This window comes from Lithobates pipiens, unplaced genomic scaffold, assembly GCF_037356315.1.
Source record: "Lithobates pipiens isolate NorthernLeopardFrog02 unplaced genomic scaffold, aLitPip1_a1.2 Scaffold_8, whole genome shotgun sequence".
Classification (NCBI taxonomy): Eukaryota; Metazoa; Chordata; class Amphibia; order Anura; family Ranidae; genus Lithobates; species Lithobates pipiens.
In genome coordinates this window covers 38920379-38938526 of record NW_027507903.1, presented here as the reverse complement: position 1 = coordinate 38938526, position 18148 = coordinate 38920379, and the positions used below count along the sequence as shown (strand labels likewise).

At 41.7% G+C, this 18148-nt stretch overlaps 1 long non-coding RNA gene across 1 annotated transcript in view; it reads right to left on the bottom strand.

The window, feature by feature from the left end:
• Positions 1–627: 627 nt before the first annotated feature.
• LOC143960288 (uncharacterized) overlaps positions 628–18148 on the bottom strand; it is a 160651-nt gene continuing 143130 nt past the window's right edge. The window contains exon 4 of the long non-coding RNA XR_013270292.1: positions 628–707. This is a non-coding gene — a long non-coding RNA (uncharacterized LOC143960288). The remainder of the gene's footprint in view (positions 708–18148) is intronic.

The window sequence follows — 18148 nt, the reverse complement described above, 5'->3', positions numbered from 1 at the left end:
TACAAAAAACGTAGTGAGAAACATAGAACTATGCCCTGTGAAAATACACATGCATCTGGACTAAGGGAAAGGCTGTGAAAAAAATTAATTGCAGCCAGCAAAAAATAGAAAATGCACTCTGTGAAACAACCTATGTAGCTAGTTATTCATATGTGCTCTTGCACACTGCGTAACTGAAATGTCCACCTCTACCTCCCAGCATCTGAAACCTCTTAAGGGGCGAGGAGGCGCTGGCGCTAAGGGATTTACAAAATTAAAATTTTGTTGTTTCTTATACTGTACATTTAGCATTTGTATAAATCTGCTAGCTTTGGTATAGGGGTGCACTATAGTGAGTGCCTGTTATGGTGTAGTTGGGCAAGTAAGATTATAGTGTACCTGACAATGTTATTGTATTTCTCAACCATTTTACAGGTATATTTGTTTTTGTAATGTGACCTGTAGAATCTTTTATACCATTATTGTAATTATGTGTAACCAAGTGAACAGAAATTAATGAAACACATGAACTGATGGTCTTGTAATGTAACTGACAATGTGATACTGCATCAATGTACTCAAACTGTGCTCAAAACCCTCCATCTTTGTAAGGAAACAAAACAAACATAAAGATTGTATCTACCTTGTCTTAGTGATCCCACTTATATTCTGCAGCCAAAGATCTTCCCACGACAAAAGGTTTGGTTCTAGTGGTCATATAGAGGGTGCTGTAGAAAAAAAATAGAGTTACACTTGTATGTTAGCCTGAACACATCTTTATTCAATATAGATGACTATGGTAAGCCAAATATGCATTCCTGTGTTTGCCTTTCTGAAACCATTAAATTGTGTCTGCTTGTTAAACCATGTTAATATGGCCTGAAACTCAATCTGATTGTTACACAGATATATATTTTTTTTTAAATCAGGTCATTATTAGCCAAAAGGTCCACACTTCATATGTTCTTTATGTTTAATATAAATGTAAAATAATCCTAATTAAAGCCTAAACACAGTCAAAACATGTTTAAAGTTTTGTATATAGTTATGAAGGTTCAGAACACTTGCCAATGAGTTACTAGTGCTTGTGTTCCCATTTGAACAAAATGGAGACACATACAACAACAAACATATACATATACAGTGCTCAGCATAAATGAGTACATGCTTTTTGAAAAGTAAGATTTTAATCAATATCTCAATGAATACAAGAACGGTTTTCAAAATTTTGACAAAACTTTTTGTTTTATAGAACATTTGTTTAGCTCCATTACATGAAAGTAAGGTTAATAATATAACGTAGATTACAAAATCTTCAGTTTTACTCAAATTACTTTGTACTCTGAGTTAATCTGTGGATAGTATAGCAAAGGAACAAAGAGAAACAGAGAACATTGACCTGAGGTGTGCCGACGGAACGTGGTCAGTATACCTAAAAAGCGGCATACCTAAGTATGAAATGAAAATAAAAGTATGAAATGAAAAGTAAAAGAAAAAGGGAATGGGTGGGTGGGATATGAGAGCCACGACCACAAAGGGCAGAGACAAAGGAGGGCAGGCTTTATGCGGCCTGACTCCTCCAACAAACACACCTGCGATCAGCCTTACACTTGTACTTGGGGTCAATCTGTGGATAGTATAGGAAAGGAACAAAGAGAAACAGAGAACATTGACCTGAGGTATGCCGAGGTCACATGGATAGTATGCCTAAAAGGGGGCAAAAATAAACACAGTAGGATGAAATGCTTAACAAAAAGATTTATTACACACTAAATTAACATTCAATCCGCCAAATTGACAAACGCTTGTGACATCTCAAAAAGTGGCTCTGGGATATATCTACCCAATTTCTTAATAATATGAGCCGACTCCTTGAGCAAAGCCGCGGAAGCCACTCCTATCCTGAATGAACAGCCAGAGTACACTTTAGGGTCCGGAACCAGATTGGCCAATAGGGTACGGCAATGAAGTATGAAGTGAACTGCGGCGAGGGGAACACTAGGAAAAGGCAACAGAGGACTACATCTGGGTTTATCAGACGTAGCACTGACGAGCTGGTCTAAAACCAACACCGTACACCATGCCTTGCCAGTCTCAAAAAACCTAATGTCTGTGCCGACTCCCGTTTGCTGTGTCTTGCAAGCATGCAGATGTAAACAGAAGTGGCCAGGGTGTCTAACCAGTTGATTGATCAAAAGTATGCGAGACCCTGGGCCAGAAACCGTAAACTCCCCTGGCCTCAAAAAACCTAAAAGGCCAGATGCCTGTATATTGCTGCTCTGAGCACCAAGCTGGGAAACAACCCAAAAGGAGACCTCGTGAGCAAGTCAGACATGTCACGAAAAATATGAAGCATAATGGGAAGTCTGCCGGGCAGGAGGGCTATTCTTCTGGATCCCTTTGAGGATGGCTTTAATAGGTTGCGCAGAAACTATAGAGGCCTATTGGGGTCTTCCAAAAACATAAAATGCTGAATCCCAGCCAGATACGTCCTGATGGTGCTGTGGGCCAATTTGAGTTGGGAGTGGCAAAAAGCAGTAAAAGCTGGTAAGTACTGGATGTCGTAATGGTCAGGACTAATAAACCTCAACTGGAAAGCCTGGAAAACATTCCAAGCAGTGTCATAAGCTTTCCTAGTATTCAAAGATAAAGACTTATCGATCAATTCTGCTGTGTCAGCCCAATGGGAATCTAATCCATCACTAATTTCTGGAACCAGGGAGAAGGTGTGGTGCAGGCATCTGCATCCAGGACCTGCTAGAAAAACAGTGGGAAATTAAACCGAGACAGAGCATCAGCCGCTACACTATCTGCACCATTGACGAACCTACAATGTAAATGAAAATTGAAATGGAGGGATAACCAAACGAGCCTACGCACAAAACCCATGATCAGCAAGGACTTAGATCTGCCATTGTTGATGATTTCAGATGACAAACCTACCCCCCTGGCCCCAAAACACACTCCCCCCACTAAGCAGCCCTGAATGCAGCCACCAGACCCCTGAGCCTGCCCTGCCACCAACCTAACCAGCCCACCCAGCATCAGACCAAACCAACCAGGCCAGTAGGACCAGCCGGCACGAGGATGACCAAATGGTGAGAAAACAAACTTCCCCTTACCTGCACCCACAGCTCACAAGATCCACAGAACAATCACATCAAGGAAAATGCTGAGCTGAGCCATGCCACGGGCAAGGAGAGTGATGCCGCCGAACGCTCCTCCCTTGTCCCGCAATCCAGAAATTATGTCAGAGTCGCCCGGAAATGACAACAATACGAGAGCCTACGACCACCAAGAGGGGAGGCAAAGGAAGGCAGGCTTTATGCGGCCAGACTCCTCCTACAAACACAGACTGACCTGTGGTCAGCCTTACACTTATTCAAAAATGAACACACCCCACAACAAAAACTACTACATCTAGTATTTTGTATGACCTCCATGATTTGTAAGGACAGCACCAAGTCTTCTATTAAATGAAGAAGTTGGCAACATATCGCAACATCTATATTTTTCCATTATGAAGAACGACCTCTTTTGACACCAGCAGCACTCATGCAGCCCCACAGAAGGAAACTACCACCACCATGTTTGACTGTAGGCACCATGCAGTTTTCTCTGTACTTCTCACCTTTGCGACTCCATACAGTTTTGAAGCCATCAGTTCCAAAAAGATTGATCTTGGTCTCATCACTCCAGAGTACAGAGTCCCAGTAGTCTTCTTCTTTTTCAGCATGGGCCCTGGAAAATTCTAGGTAGGCTTTCTTGTGCATGGGCTTTGGGAGAGGCTTCCTTCGTAGACAACACTGATGCATGCAATCCCTCTGCAGTGTATACAATATTGTGTTAAAGGAAACAATCACCCCAGTTTGGCTTTCTATTTCTTTACTTAACTTCTGTGAAGTTGCATAGTAATTTTCTTCAACCCTTCTCATCAGAAGATGCTCCTGTTGAGGTGTTACTGTCCATGGACAGCCTGGACGTCTCTGTGAGATGGTTGCAGTTCCATCTTTGTTACATTTTTGTATTACTTTTGCTACAGTATTTTGACTGATAAGTAAAGCTTTGCTGATCTTCTTGTAGCCTTCAACTTTTTTGTGTAAAGAAATTATTTTCTTTCTCAGGCCTTGTGACATTTCTCTTCCATGTGGTGCCATTGCTGACAGCATGAAATAGGAAGGTTTATTTTTATTTTTATTTTTTATGCTAAATATTGCCCTTTTTTAATCAACTGTCTGCTGGACACCTGTTTAACGAATAATTAGACTCACCTGTAGTTGAATTCTTGCTAATTAGGATTAGGAAAACTTAGCTTTGTTCCTAAGACTTTCATTGGGGTATATTCATTTTTGAATTTACTAAAACTGGAAAGTGTAATATCTGGTGCAGTTCTGCATAGAAACCAGCTTCCAGTTTTTTTTTTTTTTTTTTGTCAAAGCTTAATGGAACAGGAGGAGGTGAGCTGCCATATAGATGAAGGAAGGCATGTAGACGTAGTTGCAAAGGCATTTGATACAGTTTCCCAAAAACGTTTACTATACAAGCTAAGATCTGTCGGCATGGTCCAAAGGGTGGAGTACCTGGATTGAAAACAGACTACAAGGGCAAGTTCGGAGGGTAGTGATAAATGGGAAGTTCTCAGAATGGTCCAATGTGGGACCAATCCTATTTAATTTATTCATAAACGACCTGGAGAATGGGATAAACAGCTCAATCTCATGTATTTGCAGACAATACTAAACTAAGTAGGACAATAGCTTCTCCGCAGGATGTGGAAACCTTGCAAAACATGACTACATGGCAAATGAGGTTTATTGAAGAAACATGTAAAATAATGCATTTAGGTGGCAAAAACATGAATGCAATCTACTCACTAGGGGGAGAACCTCTGGGGGAATCTAGGATTGAAAAGGACCCGGGGTCCTAGTAGATGACAGGCTGAGCAACGGCATTCGATGCCAAGCTGCTGCAAGCAAAGCCAATAGAATATTGGCATGCATTAAAAAGGGAATTAACTCCAAAGATAAAACAATAATTCTCCCACTCTACAAGACTCTGGTCCGGCCGCACCTGGAGTATGCCATCCAATTCTAGGCATCAGTCCTCAGGAAGGATGTACTGGAAATGGAGCGAGTACAGAGAAGGGCAACAAAGCTAATAAAAGGGACTGGAGGGTATTAGTTATGAGGAAAGATTCAGAGCACTGAACTTATTCTCTCTGGAGAAGAGACGCTTGAGAGGGGATATGATTTCAATGTACAAATACCATACTGGTGACCCCACAATAGGGGCAAAACTTTTCTGTGGAAGGGAAATTAAAAAAGACTTGTGGCCATTCACTAGCATAAGAGGAAAATCGATTTAACCAGAAACTGCATTAGAGGGTTCTTTACAGTAAGAGTGGTAAGAATGTGGAATTCTCTTCCACAAGCAGTGGTTTCAGCAGGGAGCATAGATAATTTAAAAAAACTATTAGGTAGGCACCTAAATGACTACAAAATACAGGGATATACAATGTAATATTGACATAAAAGCACACACACACACACACAGGTTGGACTTGATGACTGTGTGTCCTTTTTCAACCTTACCAACTATGTAACTAGGCAACGATGTAACAAGTTGAAGTTAAAAGCCGATTGGCTACTACGCACAGCAGTACCAGTTTTTGCACTGTCCGGTTTTATTAAATCAACTCGTCTGTTTGCGTGTCTACTGACTGCAGGGCTAAAGAACATAGATTTAGAGTGGAGAAAGCTGATTTTGCAGCCTTCTCCGGATCTTGGTATTTCCAGATGGGGCTCTGTAGTTTGGAGTTTTCTAAGAGTCTTGGGCGGGACGGAATCTCTCACCCTGTGTCTGGGTGTTGAGGACAGCCAGCAGGGTGTGCCCAGGTGCATACAGCCCTTAAAACAATGGGCTGGTGAGAGCAGAAGGTGGTGGGAGTTGTAACTGTTTAGTGAGAGCTGGGCACCCCTGTTGGAGACTGCAGCCCGTGTGAGGGGGATTCTATGCCCAAGGACGTGGAAAAGCAGGCCAGTCACGAGAGTCTGGGAGACTGAGAAAGCTGAGGAAACAAGTGAGTCCAGGGGTCTGGAGAGAATCTGGAAATCTCTGGTGGGTGCAAGCTGGAATTTCTGGGAAAACACTGTCAAGAGGCCCCCACAAATAGAGCTTTCCTTTGGTGGTATTTGATTACCTCTGGGTTTTTTACTTTTTGTTAAAAAAATTAAAAAAAGACCGAAAATGTTGAAAACAAATACAAAACAGTTTTATATTTTGTTATAAAAGTTTGCAAACAGGTAACTTTTCTCCTTCATTGATGTACGCTGATGAGGCTGTACTGATGGCACTAATATGCAGCACTGATGGGTACTGATAAGGTGGCACTGATGGGCACTGATAAGGCAGCCCTAATAGGTGGCAGTGGTGGGCACTGATGAGGCGATACTGGTGGGCACCGAGAGGTGGCATTGGTGGGCACTGAGAGGTGGCACAATTGGGTGGCACGGATTGGTGGCACTGATGGGTGGTACTGATGGGCACTGATGGGTGGCACTGAAGGGCATTAATAGGTGGCACTGCAGGGCACTGATGGGTGGCACTGATAGCTGGCACTGGTGGGTGGCACTGATGGGCACTGGCAGGTGACACTGATAGGCAGTACAGATAGATGACACTGATGAGGCACTGATTGGCATCACTGGTGGGCATTGATGAGAGGCACTCTTGGGCATTGATAGGTGGCACTGATTGGTAGCACTGATATTCACTGGTGGGCACTGATTGATGGCACTGTGGGCACTGGAAGGTGGCACTGGCAGGCAGTACTGGTTGGCAAACTTGAGGCGGCTGTGCCTCTTCCTCTTCAGGATCAATGTCCCTTCAACAGAAGCGGGTGATCAACTTTTTTTTCTCCTGACACTGTCAACGTGAAGAGAAGAAAAAATGATTAACGAGCTTCTGTTTACATCACATGATCAGCTGTCGCTGTCATTGGCTGACAGCTGATCACGTGCTAATGGGTCAGGATCATCCCCTTACTCCGATCTGTAATCACTCAAGTCTCATTGACTCAGTGATCACAGAGTGTGCAGCGCACAGCCCACAGGGGACACACGGGGAGCGTGTAAAGAGGGGATGTCTATTGACGGCCTCCCGGGAATGTAGGTCCGTGTTGTAGCCATCATTTGGCTATAGCGCGGACAGGCAGAGGTTAAAAGTGGGCTACCGGTCCCTTAACTATAATGCCTGTGTGACTCACTGTACAAAAATAGCATCTACCACTGAGCTAACCATCCCCCATATCGCAATATACAGTATATATATATATATTATGCACAGACTACAGGGGGTTTTACAATTATGTAAAGATCTGATATTTCAAGGGCTGCTGAGCTATGCTGAGTCTCGGCACAGTTCTGTTCATCTCTATAATGAATGGAGGTTACTGAAAGGCACATAGTATGTCAGTAAGTTTAAACATCGACAAACTAAAAATGTAGTGGTATATGTTTTTTCCTTTGTCCATAGATATGCGGAATATGAAATGACCCGTGAAGTGCCCTACAGTAACCTCAAGTCACCATACAGATGAACAGAGGTGTTCTGACAGCTGTCAAAGGCAGCACAGCTCCGTGGGCGTGAAGACTTTGGATCTTTATTCCATGTAAGGGCGCCCTCATAAAAGGTGAAGTATAATCTCATTAATCTTTCTTTTGAATAAGGTCTCAAGTGAAGAACTGATTTAAATCCTTGTTTTTGAAAGAACAGTATTAGATTGGCCATATAGAATGAAAAGCATAACTATTGGGGGCTTCTTTACACAATCTGCAGGTGAGAAACTTGATAAGCTGCCCTTTAATTCAAATAACTGAGGGAAGGTATCCCTTCTCGAGATAATAATCATACTGCTACTGAGGTGGCCATTATGACCTCATGTGAGTCTTTCTGCAATTCTGCCAATCACCAAACAGTTGCCAGTCTACAGTCTACTTTTGGGTGGAACTTCGCTTTAAATAAACATATTATGAGTATGTCATTAGGCATAACTATACCTACTAACCTAATTATATAATTATTTTATGTATAATTGTTAACATTAATATACATGTTTGATGTAAAATGTTGTGCCCCAATTGCGTTACCTTGCTCTGTGCTGCAGCCATCTTGAGAAAGGGCAGATGATTCATGTAGCATTTATGTAATGGAATACATCTGTCCTTAACTCAGGCATGCAAGCAGGAGGGTGTGCTTATCTGAGAAATCTCTCCCCCTTTCCCTTCCACAGATAAAAGAAAAAAATGCCCATGAAGACTCCTGGGATGTAAAACGTCATTGTGTCCCAGGCCCGAAACCAGGAAGCAACTTAAAGTGGAGTTCCAGCCCAAACATTTAAAAAAAAAAAAGTCAACAGCTACAAACCCTGTAGCTGCTGACTTTTAATAAGGACATTTACCTGTCCAGGGAGCCCATGATGTCGGCCCCCTGCGGCGGATCCGTCCTTTGTATGGGGTGCAGGCGCCACCATTGTAACTAAAGGTATCTTTAGCAGGTAACCGCCAGTGGCTTCACTGGTGGTTTCCTACTAAACATGCATGAGTCACCTGATGCTTTGTGAATGGCCAACTTGTCTTCTGGGAGACACACAGGTCCCAGAAGACAACGGGGGGGGGGGGGGGGGGGGCTCGCCGCACAAGAGGACATGACATCCTGGGCCACGGCCCAGGTGGAACGCAGGTACACTTAATACTTCAAAAAAGGTGCTAAAGGAAAAAAATATTTATATCCAAAGATGATGGGTTGTTTAAAGCAAGTAAATTTAATATACCATTCTATCTATTAAATTATGCTAGCAGCATGAGGATTAAAAAATTGTTAAACTGGAATACCCATCTATATCTTATTAAGCTTTAAACTACTCCAATCCCACCCCCCCCCCCCCCTGTAGAAGGGAGATACCTATACTTAGGCACTCTTCAGGTGCTCCGGTCATGTGATCTTTCCAGTGGCCAAATTAAGGGGAGAGGAGAAAGCGGCAACAATGGGTGGAATGCCTTGGTGGTGATGTCACCCATAGGCTTACTATGTGGTATCTGTTGGGTGTCCCTCCTCTCCCATGAAGCTGGCCATGGAGAGCTAATCGCATGACCAGACCAGAGCGCCCTGGGAATAGGTAAGTATATGCATCTTCCTTCTACAGAAATAGCAGTGAGAATGGGAGGGGTGGGTGGTGGGATTTGTTTTATGCTTAGATAGATCTAGACTGGAATTTGACTTTAATGTTGCTTGAAAGTGAATAGTTCTGGTTTTAGAGGATTTTTATGCGGGGAGAATCGATAATTTCAAAAGACTATTAGATAAGCACCAGAACGACCACAACATACAGGGATATACAATGTAATACTGACATATAATCACACACATAGGTTGGACTTGATGGACTTGTGTCTTTTTTTAAACTCACCTACTATGTAACTATGTCTACTAAGGTGATTCCCAAGTTAAACCTGTCTATAAGAAGTTGTAGTTCACACTTGATCTACATTTTTTCTTCAATGAAAAAGAAACCGTTCTTTGCTAAGAACACGGGCTTCAATCTCTATCACTGTAGCCCACAGTACCTATAATTTCATTAAACAAAATAGCAGCCATGGGATGTTTCCTGGTAGCCCTAATCTATACTTCTTAATCATGCATGGTATCATGTATTATGCCTGAAAAGGGCCTAAGAGGTTGTTAAGGCTTGCATTTTGTATCTGTTAGTTTAGCCAATAAGTGGCCTCACTTAACTACACATTTTACACTTTTGTCAAAGGATAGTGCAAGTTCAATGTTATGGTTCTTTAAATAGCCATAAAATCAAACATGAACTATATACACCGTTCATATGTGGGGATTTCTGACAGGTTAAGTCAGCTAAAGCTTGATGTTATGGAGTGATTATTGCTGAAAGGTCTCCAGTCTTTACTGAACAAACACAGACATATGGTCATGTTTAACCCGGCTTGCTTACTGCCCATTTAGCACAACTATTTGTCTTCATCAGAAGGAACAATGTCAAATGATAAGGCCCATATATCCAATGAGCCTTTCTTTAGATCAGCCTTCTGTGTGAGATAACATCCTGTATCAATAGAACCAGATTGCACTTATATAGCAGAAACTGTTACTGTATATACTATAATAGATGAAAATGCAGAGTAAAATATCCACAAGCATGGCAGTTAAAATATTATTCCTGTAGGTATAGAGAAAACATTTTACCAAAATGTAATGGACACACTAGAATTTATTCTGCAAGTTAAAATCTAAAATACTAAGCCTGTAACAGTAGTAATGCATTATCAGCAGCTAGAAAGTACACAGTATAAGGCCTCATACATATTGGGTGTTTGCCGAGCTCCTCTGAATGCCTTTTCACCTGGTAGGAGAATAGCAGCGCAAAAAAAGCATGTAAAGCATTTAGTCACATTTAGGTGCATTAAGCATTTGGGCGTTCTTTCAGTTAATTTAACCAGAACAATCATTTATTCTAGTCATTTAGATTAATGAATGCTGAAGTGCTAAACACTCCCAAGCCTGGTTCACACTGCAAGGTTTTTTTTTGTTCAACTTGGCAGGTTGAATGGATAAAAACTGACATTTCTGGTTGGATCTGCTGTACTAACCATCCAAAGTTAGTACAGCGATCTCCCCCACTGAGCTGTTGTGTTCTGACACTCCCCACCAGAACACTCTGATTGGCGCTCTCTGCCATTGGTTGAGAGCGCTAATCGGGAGTCCGTTGGCTGCTGGTTTTCTGTCAGACAGACCTTCATACACACAGACCGAAAGAACCGTTTATTGAACTGGCCAATGTCTCTGGACATAATGCCCGTGTGTACGGGGCTTTAGAGTTTAGGCATATCAGCCCTTTTTTCTGTCAAAATGCTACTCTCCTGAATGCGTGAGTGATTTTTATTTTTTTTTCTGCTTCAAAACACTCCTGCCTCTAAGCGCCTGTAAACGCCGATGTGTGCATGAACACATAGGCTAGCATAGAGGGGCATTTGAAGGGAGAAAAACATAATCAAATCCCCTAAAAGCTGTGTTTTTTGACACCCAGTGTGTATGAGGCCTTAAGGAAATCAGATTTTTTTTAAATACATTGGTTATTAAATCTTTAAGAGGTTGATTTACTAAAGGCAAAAAGACTGTGCACTTGCTCAGTAAATGAGGGAAAGCTCTGCTGACTTCCATCATCCAATAATGTGCAACTAAAAACTGTTTTTTTTATTTTTTTCCTTGCATGTGATTGGGTAAACTTTGCAAAGTGAAGCTTTACCTAATTTACTAAGCTCTGGAGCAACTGCACTTTGCAAAGTGCACAGTCTTTTTGCCTTTAGTAAATCAACCCCTATGTGTCATTTTGTCTAATTTGTAGATTCTGTAAATTCTCCCTGCATTCTAGTAGATCCTTGCACTGCCTCATTCAAAAAGCCTATAAGGACTGTTTCACACCAAGCCTACTTGCCCAACACAGGCACAGCACAAAGACAAGGCAAAAAGCAGTGCTTTGTATAGGGGCATATTTACACCAACATGCAAAGTTGGTTATTATTTTATTTTAAAGTGGAAGTAAACTCCCCTATCGTTTTCAGCCAAGGAAGCTGCCATCTTTGCCTCTGTTTAATCTTCAACTGCTATGGTGCTGCACATGTGATTCGTTATGACACCAGCCATTGGATGGTTTGATAGTTTGGCTGAGAGCACAGCCAATGTGAAGTTAGCATTCCCGGCATGCCTTTTTTTTTTTTAACTGTTTAAATCGATGGGTTTACTTCCACTTTAACACATCACAATGCATTATATTGCACATCAATGTGCTTTAAAGTTATAAAAAAATAAATACAGTAAATATGACTCCTACAGTGACCTGTGGGTAAGCCATTTTTGATGCTGTGTGCAAAGAGGGACAGTGTGGACAGAGCCAGTGTAATGATAGATGCAGAAAGAGAGATAGAGAGAATGTGGCCTTGCTAAAAAGACCAATTCTTGTTCACTCATTGTAGATGCATTCATAAGCTTGATTCAAAGCCAAGATGAGACAACCACCAAAAAACGTTATTTGGAGGGAAATTTCCACAAGGGTGTACCCTGATTAGATTGGGCAGTCCCATTAAATTGCTACGGGTACTATATGTGAAATGCTTTCTCAATTGTTGCATATAATTGGCACCAAACGTTTGCACTATTCCAGTAGTTAGACCCCCACTATACTTTTTCATTGGATATAGTGGTAGAAAAGTGTATATACAGTATTTGCTGAAGTATTCTAGGCCATATTAGTGAAAGATAAAAGTGTTCCCATATACCCATTTCAGATGTGTTTCTGAGTGACCTGTCTGTCTGTAACCATAAGCTAATAAAACTCAATACAATTCTATTTCAGGTTATCACCTGCGAAAAACCTCCTTTGTCCAAGCTACTCCTGCATGTAAGCACTCGTATGTGCTAGATAGAGAAACACCACTCACAAACTACAACTAATTACCAGGGCAGAAAAGGTGAAAGAATATAAGCTAAAACAAAATGTTTGTTTGATTTGGGCACAGAAACTAGAAATGAAATATATTCTGGCGTAGACAATGCAAAGCTGAACAGAATACATTGGTAGAGTTAAGCAAACTTTTCTGCCAGGGAACAAAGGCCACTTTATTTTCAGAGAGTTGGTGCACCCACTGGCCATCTAACAGGTGTCCACCGAGCTTTTGTTAGCCAGAATGCCAAATGTGCATTCTACTATTCTTGTGGACTGCCTGTAATTGAATACAGGTTTGGGGTGGCTCAGTCCTCTTTGAACATATAGCTGCAATAAATGTTCCCCTAGAACAAAGGCCATGTTGCCCACAAATGTGAAGGGGTATGCCAGTTTGTTCTTTCTCAACTGCTGGCCAAGTTTGAATGGTTGAAGAAGGTGAAATTACTGCTGCTTCCATACCCTCCAACATCGATAAATGCAAAATTGTATTAAGCTTCTATCACGGCAAGTAGAGAGGTATTTTATTCCACTACACTGGGACATCGCCATCCATATATGTTGTTCATCACTAGCTCATAAGCTAGTGCATTGCCAGAAATGGTCAACAATCTCTCTCCATTGTGCTTGTGTAGGAACTGGTGTGTCCATTTTTCTTGGGTTTTTCTACAAGGCTCTGCATGTTGATTGGACAATGTAGTAAATTGGGGATTTTACCAAGCAGAATTCATACTGCAAGAATATGAAAATTCTCAAAACATGCTGGCATAGCATAAGAAATAATTACCAAAGAGAGTTGAGTTTTTAGAAAATAGAGCAGGGGCGTGGTTCTAGAGCCAGCAGGAAGGTGCCAGACCATCAATGTTCAAGCCCTGCAGTGTCTGATACCACAAACTCAACAGCAACATGCCAGGAGATGCAGTCAGAAGTGCATGATTCAAGTGCAGTTCAAATTTCATCACATCCATCATAAAGAACAAGACCACTGGCTTCCATGCGTTCCTCAACCCACTGTCAACATTGTTGTGCAGAAGAGGACCAGGTGCTAGGAATTTTACCACTTTCATGGATCAGAGTCTGAACAGTGTTTCTGGTACCAGTTTTCTATCTTTATGGTTCCACTGTTAGAGACAGCAGTTAAAGAATGAGGTGTAGCCCTGTAGCTTTATCTGCTGCCGCTCTTTACAGAATCTTACTCATCACATGCCCCTTTCAGACTTTAGAATCCAACTTTTCCTACTCAATCTCTTGCCTCACCCTGACAACAATATGTTTACTCCTACAATTAGCAATCTTAATAATTTCAGGCCTATCCTCCATTGCAGCCAACATCGCCTTTTCTGGTTTTGGGAAACCAGTATCCTCCAGCCCATCACAATCTCCCTCACCAGTCATCTGCCTATTCTCAGATACAACCCAGACCCAGTACACCACTGACCCATGCAACAAGTACACACATCAGCTATTCAACCTATGATGAACACTCAACACCAAGCCAGACTGGCCAAACTCAGCCAACATACAATTTTTCGACTTCCCAACGCAGGCCACTGGAATTAAGTTGTGTGGTTCAGAGTCAACAGGAGGAAAGATCACTATTATGGACTACTCTAAAATGGTTTCACTGTGATATTTGTATATGTTATAGATATAGACAAATTAGTGGGTACATTTCCAGTAAAAAAATACACACATTTTTCTCAGTAATATTTTGACACTGTCAAAATTAATTGGCTTCCATGATTGTTTTTTTTACACATTTAATAAATAAAGAATTCTATTATTTTGTAGATTTTTGTCAGGATTCATTTCAGGGCTCACAGAAAATCACTTTTTCTGTTTTCTTCTTAGCCATCCTTGTGTGCTTTTAGCTGGGTGTTGGGAGTCAGTGTCATTATCCTATTGAAGAACCCATGACCTGCAAGTCTGACAAAGCTTTTTAATATTGGACAGCATGTTTCCTTCCAGAATTCTTGAAATGTCATTGTGCCTTGCACAAATGCAAAGCACTAATGCCAGACACAGTAAAACAGCCACAACACATACAGAACCTCATTCATGTTTCAAAGTAGGTGTGGTTTTCTTGAAAGCATGATTGTTTTGTCCGCCATCATAGAGCTGATGTTACTTTCCCAAAAGTGTACTGGTTTGTCTTATCTGTCCAAAGTACATTCTCCAAGAATTATTGTGGCTTCTTAATATGCATTTTAGCAAATTCAGGTAGCTTTACTGGGTGTTTCATTCAACAATCAAGTTCTTTGGGGCATAATTCCTTTATGGATCAATAGGAAAACAAATAGATGGTGCTGATATGCCATGACCTTGGCATTCAGCTTGTATCCCCTTGGAAGTTTTTTTTTGGGCTTGTTGCCTAACTTTCACACTATCCTTCTGTTCAATCTAGGGTAATTTTTCCTCTTGCAACCACATTAAGGGAGGTTGACTACACTCATATATGCAAATTCTTAATAATATTTGCAATTGCAGTCAAATGAACATCAAGCTGCTTGTAAATGGTCAAGCCTTTACATTTGACATCCTGGTCGATAATTTTATATTACTGATTTCATTAGTCAGCTAGTCCATGCTCAGTATGGTACACATGCTTATATGAAAAACTTTTTTACAATAGACTGAGTAATTACAACACTGAAGACATGCATGATACTATTACAGAAAACATTTTGAGCTATAATTATGATCCAATAATTTATCATCTTTTCTAGAGGTATCAACAAATCGTTTTAGGCCATTTTTGGAACATATCATTGTAGAATGTGCAGAAATGTAACTCTTTTCACACTCTGCTTTACTCTATGACAGGGATCACTAAATGGTGGACTGTGGACCAAGTAACAGCCCTGTCCAGTCTATGCCACTGAGCAGCTGGGTGTCCTCTCTCAGGGCTCCTGCTCAGTCACCGCTGTCATCCTTACAGCAAGGGGCCAAGAGGTGCTGCAGATCTGGACAGAAAGCAGGAGTCTTTTTAAATTAACAAGCATGTAATCACTTACGTGTTAACATAATAGTTTAGACGGGTTCCACCCTCCATCCAGACCTGCAGCACCTGCTTTCCCCTTCTCTGCTGTGAGGATGACAGTGGCAGCCTGGGAGGGAGACCCGTGAGAGGACACCCCATGCTGATAAGTGCCTCCGCCCTACCATAGGTAGGACTGTGCAGGGGAGGCTTCCATTGAAGACTTAATATGTGACAACACAGAGCAATTTTCTATGTTATGATACTGAGCGTGAGAAAGATAATTGTAGAAAGTTTGGCAATACACACGGAATATGTTTACAGAATAAAATCATAAATACTGATAAGTGTTACTGTCTAGAGTTAATTAACTTTATAGTTGTACAATAGTCTTAAAAGATGTGTATTACTTACTAGTAGGTGTTACTAAAGGTGGCAAACATGTTAATAACAACTTTATGAAGGTGGGTTTTGTCAAGCAATGGGTGGACATTTGTCTATTGGTGTAATGTTATAAACATCACTCGGTCATATCCTGATAATATATTGTATTTAAGATACTAAACCAGGAAATAAAAGACGAGTGGTGTATCATCCTGTGTCTGTGTTTTGATTTGGGTCTACATTGCTCTCTCAGGGCTCTGTGTTTGTGTTTGGGAGTGTGGAATGGAGAGCGCTGGCACAGGTTAGTATATGGGAGGAATAAATCCCTTAGCCCTTGTACACACGGTCGGACATTCCGACAACCAAATTCGTCGGATTTTGTCCGACGGATTTTGTCCGAAACTGTTGCATACACACGGTCAGACAAAGTTGTCGGAAAATCCGATCATTCAGAACGTGATGACGTTATTTTGTTACTACAGGACTACGTTCAGGCTAGTAGCCAATAGCTTTGGTGTAGGAATTTGATCTGAGCATGTGTGGCACTTTGTCCGATCAAAATTCTCTACACATGATCGGAGTATGTCCGATAGGAGCATTTTGTCGGAAAATTTTACCAACAAGTTGGAAAACTTGGTCAGTCGGATACTCCGACGGAAACCGTCCGATGGAGACCACACACAGTCGGAATATCCGACAAAACGGTCTGATCTGACACATTCTGTCGGAATCTCTTAGACAGATGGGTACCGTTAACTCATTACAAGTCTGGGATAACCTTTTAGTTAGTATAGGGGTAATATATAGAGAGTGCATCTTTAAGATAGAAGGTACCATTAACTTGTTGTATGATAGTTGTAGTGTTCTTTCAGGGCACTATGATTTAAAGGGGTACTGTGATGTGAGGAGAACTGTGATGTGAGGGGCATTGCAATATAAATGGGCACTATTATGTGCAGGGGCACCATTGTGATGTGAAAGGACGCTCCAATGTAATGGGGCATTGTGATATGAAGGGCACTGTGAAGTGAAGGGGCACTGCAATGTAAAGGGGGACTGCAATGTAAAGGGGCACTGTGATGTGAAGGGGCACTGTGATGTGAAGGGGCATTGTGATGAGAAGGGGCACTGTGATGTGAAGGGGCATTGTGATATGAAGGGGCACTGCGATGTGAAGGGGACTGCAATGTAAAGGGGCCGCTGTGATGTGATGGGGCACTGCTATGTAAAGCGGAACTGTGATGTAAAGGGGACTGCAATGTAAAGAGGCACTGTGATGTGATGGGGCACTGCTATGTAAAGGGGAACTGTGATGTGAAGGAAACTGGAATGTAAAGTGTGGCTATGATGTGATGGGAGAATACAATGTAAAGGGTGGCTATGATGTGAAGGGGACTACAGTGTAGAGAGTGGCTGTGATGTAATGGGAACTACAATGTAATGCAGAGCTGTAATGTGAAGGGGAACTGAGGACACTGGGGGACTGCCATAAGGGGGACTGTGATGTAAAGAGAAGTGGGACTGTGGACACTGATGTAAAGAGGGGACTGTGATGTGAAGAGGACTATGATATGAAGGGTAGGCTGAAGATACTGATTTATGAGAGGCTGTAATGTCTTAGAGCACAAACATGAGATTCAGACCTTTGCTGAAAAAAATATTACTGATGGGACCTCCATAAATTTTAATGAACCGCTTTCCGACTGTGTTCCGTCAGAATGGCAGAATGGCTCCCTTGCGCAAATCACTGTAGTTGTATAGTGGCTGCTTTAATGGGAATAGGGGGAGCACGCGCCCGCCACGTCACCCGCGATCACTCCTGACAGAGCCAGAACGTGGATGTGTGTGTAAACACACACATCCACATTCTAGCAGGGGAGAGGAGACAGATTGTGTGTTCCTAATATATAGGAACAATGATCGTCCTCCCCCCTGGCAGTCCCATCCCCCCACAGTTAGAGCATGCTGAGGGAACACATTTAACCCCTTGATCGCCCCTAGTGTTAACCCCTTCCCTGCCAGTGACATTTATACAGTAATCAGTGGCTATTTTTAGCTCTGATTGTTTTATAAATGTCACTGGTTCCAAAAAAGTGTCAAAAGTGTGTGATCTGTCCCCCACAATGTCGCAGTCCCAAAAAAAAAACGCAGCTCGCCCACCATTACTGGTAAAAAATAAATAAATAATAAAAATGCCATAAATCTATTCCCTATTTTGTAGACGCTATAACTTTTGCACAATTGTCAGTTAATGCAAAGCAGTGCCGTATCACAAAAAAAATGACCTG